Source organism: Condylura cristata, unplaced genomic scaffold, assembly GCF_000260355.1.
Source record: "Condylura cristata isolate star-nosed mole 26May11 unplaced genomic scaffold, ConCri1.0 scaffold00023, whole genome shotgun sequence".
Taxonomy (NCBI): Eukaryota; Metazoa; Chordata; class Mammalia; order Eulipotyphla; family Talpidae; genus Condylura; species Condylura cristata.
The window spans coordinates 15,517,021-15,525,495 of NW_004567124.1; the positions used below are offsets into that span (position 1 = coordinate 15,517,021).

General features: G+C 32.2%; 1 protein-coding gene across 1 annotated transcript in view; it reads right to left on the reverse strand.

Moving 5' to 3' along the window:
• Positions 1-8,475, reverse strand: part of UNC13C (unc-13 homolog C (C. elegans)) — a 410,279-nt gene that overhangs the window by 109,348 nt on the left and 292,456 nt on the right. The window lies entirely within an intron of this gene.

Sequence of the window (8,475 nt, forward strand, 5' to 3'; positions counted from 1 at the left end):
TTAAAATGAACAATGTATAAAGATATATAAATTATAAAAATAAATATAAAAAATTAAGCCATGCAATATAAAATGAAGTAGTAATAATGCATTGTAAGGGAGAAGAGTTGGGTATTCTCATAGGGTATTCAGGGAAGGTCTTTAAAGAGGATGCATAAAGAAAAATACTTTATGAGAAAAAATGAGAGCGAACTATGTAGCCATCTCATGGAAAAGCACTGAGGTAGAAAACACAACATGTGTTGTGGCTCTTGAACAGAAAGGATATTCTTTAAAAGCTTAAAAGGATTAGAAGAGGCCATTGTAGTTCAAGCAGTGAAGAATTATAAGAGTTAATTTCAGAGAGAAGCTAAGACACATTCACAGAGAAGTTTATAGACTGTGAGAAGGAACTCTCTCCTTAAGAGTTATGGAATTCCACCATAGAATTTTGGTCTATTATACATTTGAAAATATCATTTTGGTTACTTTCTGGAGAATAGATTATAGTGTCCAAAAGTGTTAGCATGAAAGATGCAAAAGGTTACTGTAATATAACGAAAAACATTGGGTAAGGCAACTTGGACTTAGAGTAACAGCATAATATGGCCCCTCATCTCTTCCAGTCATGGATAAGAATAGGTGACTTCCTTTGCTTCTGGGGAAAGTAATCTGAAAGCTAACCTACACTAATGCTAAACAAATAGGGTTCCTTGGCTTGGAAAAAAACTGGAGTTTCTCTTAGACATCAAAGACTAACACAGACTGCACCAAAAATGACATTAAAGAAGTACATGTTTCTCTATATAAGAAACGAGTGGATGATGATGAGACTGTCCCTCATCAAAAAGACCAAAAACAAGTACTAGAGAGGATGTGGAGAAAAAGGAAACCCGTACACAGTTGGTAGGAATGTAGACTAGTTCAGCAATTATAGAAAACAATGTGGGGGATTCACAAAATATAAAAACAGATCTAACTATCTGACCTTGACATTCCACTCCTAAGTATCACCCAAAAAATGCAAAAACATCATTAGTTCAATGGGATATATGCACTCCTATATTCATTGTAGCATTGTTTACAATAGTCAAGTATGGCAACAGTATAAAAGTCCTAGGACAGGTAAGTACATTAAGGACATTTGGGACAACATGGATGGAACTGGAGGGAATAATGCTATGTGAAATAGGTCAGAAGAAGATAAGGTGGCACAATGGATTAGGGTGAAGGACTATGGGTGCTTTCGAGGTGGGTATAGTTTGGTAGCATATACATGAAGGGGTAGAATCCTATTATTCTGAATCATATATTGTATTATAAACCAATGTTACCTTAATAAAAATTGTAAAGAAGTAAAAGAAAAACTTCATTTGTTAAAAGTTTTGGAAATCATCAACTTAAACTGCCTGGTATTTACTACAAAAAAAAAAAAAGATAAATGGAATATAGAAAAATGTCCTCCTAAATACATAGCTGCTATAAAATCACTCACAAGAAATGTATTTCCATGTACTTCTCAGTAGTTTATAACATTATCATATAATTTGCTTTTAGTTTTTTTTCTTTTAAAGACTCCAACCTTCATAGATTTCACTTTTTATTTTTTCTTGTATAATTTTCTCATTATTTAAGTCCATCCTGTTCTGTTAGAAAAAAAATCAATTTTTATCAATTATTTACAACCTATAAAATTAAAAAGTAGTTTATCTTTTAGCAGACTTTAACTGAGATATTCTTTTCCATAGTTTTCTAAGGTTATATTGCTTCTGTTACTTAAAAAAGAATAGACCTAATTGAAAAGTCATGAACATAACTGACCAAAAAAAAAAAAAAAAGCTTCATTCACTTTGTATACTAGCTGGAAATGATTTAAACATCGTGAATATCTGATTACTTTTACTTTTATTATTGAGGATCACTACTGTTTTCATTATTGATCATTTCTTTGGGAATTTTCATTAAAATGACAATGATTTTTAAACATGTGAAAAAATGTATATGTTAAATAATGAAAAATTAATGATGTATTTATCAGATTGCAAAAGAACAAAACATGATGATTTGCTTTCTAGGGAAAATTGACAATATAAGTCAAACTTTCAAAGGCACAAATCTTTCAGTAAATCTTCTAAATATATTGACACATAATAAAAATGTAAGTTCAGAGTTATTTTAGAAAAAATATTAAAAATAATCTAAATATTATAGGAACAAACAAGTTTGATTTATATATCCATTCCATGAAAACAATAAAATATAACAAAGAATGTAGGCATAAATTTATTTACATTATATGGGGCCAACACATATTGTCGAGTAAAATAGCAAGGCTTAGGAGAATATGAATGATGAGTTATTCTTTATGCAACAAAGAAAAAGATATGTACATATATACATGTCTATGTTTAGAATATTTCTGGGAATACACAAAAAATGAATACCCTAGAAATAGTGATCATCTTTAAGGAAAAAGACTAGCTGAGTGTTGAAGGGAAATTTTCAACAACATTCCTGAGTACAGATTGTTTTAAACAGGTACATGTTATGTCTCAAAAATCAAGCCCTCATCATGCTTAGTGAAATAAGCCAGAAAGGAAAAGAAAAATACCAGATGATTTCACTCATAGCAGGAGCATAAAAGACCAGGGGAAAAATAATAATAATAATGGACAACTATACTAGAGACATTTTGCAGGAGTTGAGTAGGGAATGGGATCAAAAACCACGGGGGTGAGAGATGGAGAAGTGCACTGGACTATGATGATGGCTCACGGGTGATTTGTTGATGGGAAGCCTGTGGGGAGTACAACTGAGACGGGAAAAGGCACAAAATGATGTAAAAATAAGTTATTATATTAAAAAATAAATATAAATAAAAAATAAAAATATATTACCTATACAAAAAATCAAACCCTTACTTGAGCAATACAACTAGACACAGTGAAGAGCCAAGTAAACAATTTGGGGAACTCAATCAGTTTTATGAAGAATAGCATAACAAATTAGTTCAGAATTCACGGATAAGAGATAGAGAAGAAAATTACAGAGTACGGTGGTCAGTACAATATGGTGACATTATCTAATGCTGCCTAGTGGAGGTATTCAGATATTACCTTAATTAAAAAGGAAATTTACAGGACAAATAACTGATACAGAATTCTACTTCTAGAGAGTAGAGTTTCAACACAGAAAAAAAAAAACACACAAAATATTTAACAAGAAATCATAAACAACATTAAGTGAGGAAAACTATTTTTCAGCTGGAGAGTAAAGAAAGTATGAAGTTAAGAAATTATTTACTAGGAAAAAGATATTGACATCCAGATATTAGTGAGTAGACATAGATACCAAACTTTTTGAAGGAAAAAAAAAAAAAACATCTAACATTCTTCTAGTCAGACAAAAAACAAATACTGACTGACTTACAATAGACTTACCTGCTACTCTTCTATTGGCTAGGTGTTACTAAATAACTGATCAGCTCAGAGTATTGAGAAAAAAATTTGCTGAGGACTGACGGATTACATAGTCATATTTCTGACTAGTAGTGAAGGTATATACACAGCTGAAGTGGATTCACTAATAAACATCCCAAGATATGGAGGGACTCATTTCTTCTTTCATAAAAGTATGTAAATGAAGCTTAAAAGTTGTATGTCATTACAGAAATAAACCTAATTATTGGACACAAGCAGTTCTCTATTAAAGCCTCTTGTTCCTCAGGCTAGGTTTTAACAGATTCAGAAATCTAAAACTAAATAGAAGTTACAATTTTTAATTCAAGGATGAAAGAATTACTACCTTCTTTGCTAAGAGAAAAGACTGAATGGAAGGATCCAAGAAGTGGCTACCTATGAAAGAATTTTAATGTACTTGTTTATACTTTAATAAAAATTATTTTTCATGTTTAGTTTGAAAATGAAAATACATATTCATTAGTGTGAAAGGATAAGGTTAAGTGAATTAAATCAGAAGGATCAAGGTGATGCAATTAATATGTGAACTATAAAGTAAAGACAAGTTAAAACTAACTCTTTTTAGCTGATTACAGAACTAAAACACAAAGGAAGGAAGGGGCCTGGAGGAAGTAAAGAACAAAGAAAGAAGAAAGCTCAAAGGTCTATGGTGGAATATGGGTGAGTTGATGGTGCATGCACTATGATGATTAAACCTGATGAAGTACTCCAATATTACCTCAACCTCATTTTAAAATAATTTGTAAAATTTACTGTAAACTAAAAAAAAAAAACAAAAAAAAACAAAAAAAAAACAAACAAACTCAAATAAAGGCAAATTTTAAAAAGAAAAAAAAATTAAAATAAGTTCCATGGTTCATAAATACACTGTTAAACAATGAGTGAAAATCCCCCCAGATAACTCGGTAAATTAATACAGCTGTAACTTTATAGATATATGCAATGATATTTTGTTCTATGGCTTACACCTCTTGCTTAACATTTTCCCATGCCAATAAAATTAGATATACATATGGGAAATTCAAATTAAAACCACAATGGGATGCCATCAAAAACCTAACAGAATTTCTATTGTCTAAAAATTAGAAAAATATAAGTGTTGAAGAGAATGTGGAGAGAAGGGAGCACTTGTATACTGTTGGTGGGCAAGTAAACTGATGTAGCTATATGGAAAGAAACATGGAGTTTCCTCAAACACTGAAAATAGGAATTCCTGTTAGAATATATGAAGAAGATGTGGTATATACAGTAGAATCCTAGAAAAAATATGAAATCCTGTCATTGCAGCAACAATGGAACCAGAGGGAACTGATTGAGTGAAATAAGCCAGACAGAGAAACAGATACTTATATGATAACTCTTTTGTAGTGTGTGTGTGTGTGTGTGTGTGTGTGTGTGTATAAACCAAAAAACAAACAGATGAACTTAATAAAACAAAAATATACTTTGAACATGAGGTTAATCAAGAGATATCAATTAAGGAAGGATAAATCAGAACAAAAAGGACAAAAGCATGGTTAGGGATAGATTTAAACTTTTAGTGGTGAATTTAATGTTTTATATAAGCATGTTGATTTTCAATAATGCACATCTGAAACATATATAATATTAAAAAGCAATATTATGTCAAAAAAATTTAAAACCCAAACCACAGTGTTAGCTGAAAAGCTGAAGTTTACAAATTTGTTGGGATAGTATATGACTACTAACATAGTTCTGAAATTCTGTAATCAATATGCCAAAAGTACATCTATGAAAATATGGTACTTATACAAAATTCTTTGCATGACTAAATGAAACCATAAATCATGACTAATTAAAAAAATCTAGTTCTGTTATAGTAATTAATCAACAAAATGTAAATAAATATTCAAAATTATCAATAAAGGAAACAGTTTTCAGAAGGTGGCCTGCAGCAAAGAATTTTTGTTTCTGTATTACAGATTTTAATTCAAACTTTAAATTACCAAGCCTAATGAAAAGTGACTAGATTCTTATTGCTCTTTTAGGAATAGTGATATATCTCACACAAGTAGTGCTGTCATGAAGGGCTCAGTAGATACTCAATGCCCAGATGTTTGACTTAATATAATTATTAATGGGGTCCCTCTTAAGCATTTTGTATCTAGAACAATTCCAAGTGAGGGCAAGATAGGGAGAAAAGGAAAGGAGAGAGACTGGGTGGGAAGAGAGAGGCTTTGAGTTTAGAAAAATCTCATGCAGCAGGAGACAGGCATTTTGAGAAACTTGGCAAATCTGGAACATTTGTTGAGTGAATTTCTTTGCAGCTTTTGTAATAATGCAACAATAATATTGGCACCTAGGAAGGAAAATTTTGAAAAGATTGCTTTCTGAACTTGTGTAAATGTGTATGGATGTGAGAACATGGGGGTAAAGAAGATACTTACAGGTGAAACATGACAGAGTTTTGATGCTGTAAGTATCAGGTAGAGTGCAAACCAGCCTGATTTGTCTGACTATGGTTACCAGGCTCATAAAGAGACCATTAATACTGCAGGGAATGTAGGAGGAAGATCAGTCATTGAAAAAGGATGCATTCTAAATATGATGTTGGGATTTTAGAGATATATTATCTCCCACTAGCTTACAGAGAGACTAACTGTAAGTCAGTCTACAGTTAGTAGATCAAGCCCTTCAAGAGTGGGGAATTGTACATAGTGATTATATCAGAAATGCGATATATTTTTTGGCAAGAGTATAACATTATGGAATATTCTATTATCCTTTTATAATTGAAAAGATTCTGGTTATATAAATCCAGGAACTTAGAAAGAAGTCTCCTCATCTTGACAAGAACAGTTGGGCAAATCAAACTGAAATCTATATTTTGATGACAGACATGCATGCTTACAGTAGTGGGTCTGAAGTCCTGGAAACAAGATAACACTGAATGTTTAAAATTCAATTCTTTTGTAGACATCATATTTTCTTTCAGAGGGAAGTCAAACAGATGGTTGTTTTTCTATTGTGATCCCCTTCCATCCATACTTTGGTAGAAGAATCAAAGCCATTAGGATATGTACTTTGAGGAATCAATTGATTCTGTATGAAATTAGTTATAAACTTTGTGCAGTTTATACCATACCCACTGACTGGTAGATGTGTGATAAAACAGCTGACTGGTATAATCTTTATGGAAAACAGTATGGAGGTGTGTCAAACATTAAAAATGGATATGCATATGAACCAGAATTCTACCTATAGGTAGAATTCTACCCTCAAAATCTAAAAACACTAATTCAAAATGGTTTTCCTACATTTATTGAAGCACTACTTACTATAGCTAGATTATGGAAACAACCTTAGAACAGATAATGGATCAAGAAATGGTATTTATACACAGTGGAATATTACTCAGTGATCTAAAAGATAAACCCATGTCATTTGTGGTGACATGGATGGAGCTGAAAGGGATAAAGCTTAGTGAAATAAATTTGAAGGAGAGAAATAAATACCTTATGGTATCATTAGTATGTGGAATATAGAGAAATTAATTCAAGAGTCAGATAAACACAAGCTTAAAAACTAACCCTTGAAAGCTCACTACAACTGAACCACACAGTGGAAACCAAGGGAAGGGTGGGAAAAAGAAGGGTGGAAGCACAATGGATTATGGGTGATTATTTGGTAGTGGGGTCATTATGGTGGCCAGAACTGATGGCAATATCAAAATACTACTTCAACTAAAAAAACAAAACAATCAACCAAAAAGCAGCTGCCCTACTGGGCCAGCAATGTGTTGATTTGGCTCTGGGAAAAGCTACAAAAGAATAGACCTGATCAAATATTTTAAGAGACTAAATTTACTTTACCCTGTTGTCATTTATAGATTCCATCCACACCTACATAGAAAAACTTAGCACAAATAATCAAAGGATGTATAAGAGACATAAAGACATAGGGTAATTGCTTTCATCATATCCTACAAATATAGCAATGCTTCAAACTGTATGTAAGTAGTTTAGACAAAAATTATTTAATTTCTTGGGTTTCAAATATGGGGCTAATTGTTAGCTTATAAAATGTATAATGCAAACCACACTAGACAGATTCTGAAGAAGGGGTGGGTCATCTGGGTAAATTGTGTTCTAAAGGACTGTGTGATATTTAGTGATCATTTGATGTCCTTGGCACTAGTGGGTTTTAATTTTTTGTTTCAATAGGACAGTTGTACTACTTGACTTTCCTTTAATATATCTTATATTCTAACTTGTAAGATTCTCCTCATACAGGCTTCCCCATCACAAAATTTCTCCCATGGCTTACCTCTGGGAAAATGGCCCAAATCTTGAAAAAAAAAAAAAAAGGAACATATGGGACAGAAAAACAAACTATACAGATCCAAGGAAGAGAAGGGCAGTAATGGGAACAATCAAATCAATCATAGATGAGATGTATTTTATGAACAAAACACCAAATGTTTTGAGAATTACAAGTTTTATAAATTTCGGAGCATCTGTTGAGTGAGTTTCTTTGCAGCTTATATAATAGATGCAACAACAATATTTAGATACTGTTAAATATGTATGTTAAGCTTGCCAGCTGGCAATTACTTTGAGACTAAAATATCATGAATACAATCAAATAACTAAAGATGGACATGCATTTCCTCTTTGGAAAATTTCCAACTTAAAAAAAAATAGTTGTGCCTAAGTGGTAACCAATAAGAGCAATTATTCATGTGGAATAATATGAAAGTTGATTTTACAACAGCAAAGAAGCAGATTTGTTATCAGAGATACCACATGGGCGAATGCCTATGTGCGGAAACCAAACACTGGTATTTGCAGCGCCAACAGAGAAATGAATGTAAATTCTATATTTTAAAATATACTTATTGGATTTAAAATTTTAATTAAAAAAGGATGTTCCCGGGCCCTCCTTGGTGGCGCAGCGGGTTAAAGCACAGCACTAAAGAAGCTAAAGTCACTTCCACATGTGTTCCATCCCCGCTTGTCCCAGAGGTGATCCACATGGCGTGGCAGACTTCTCCTGA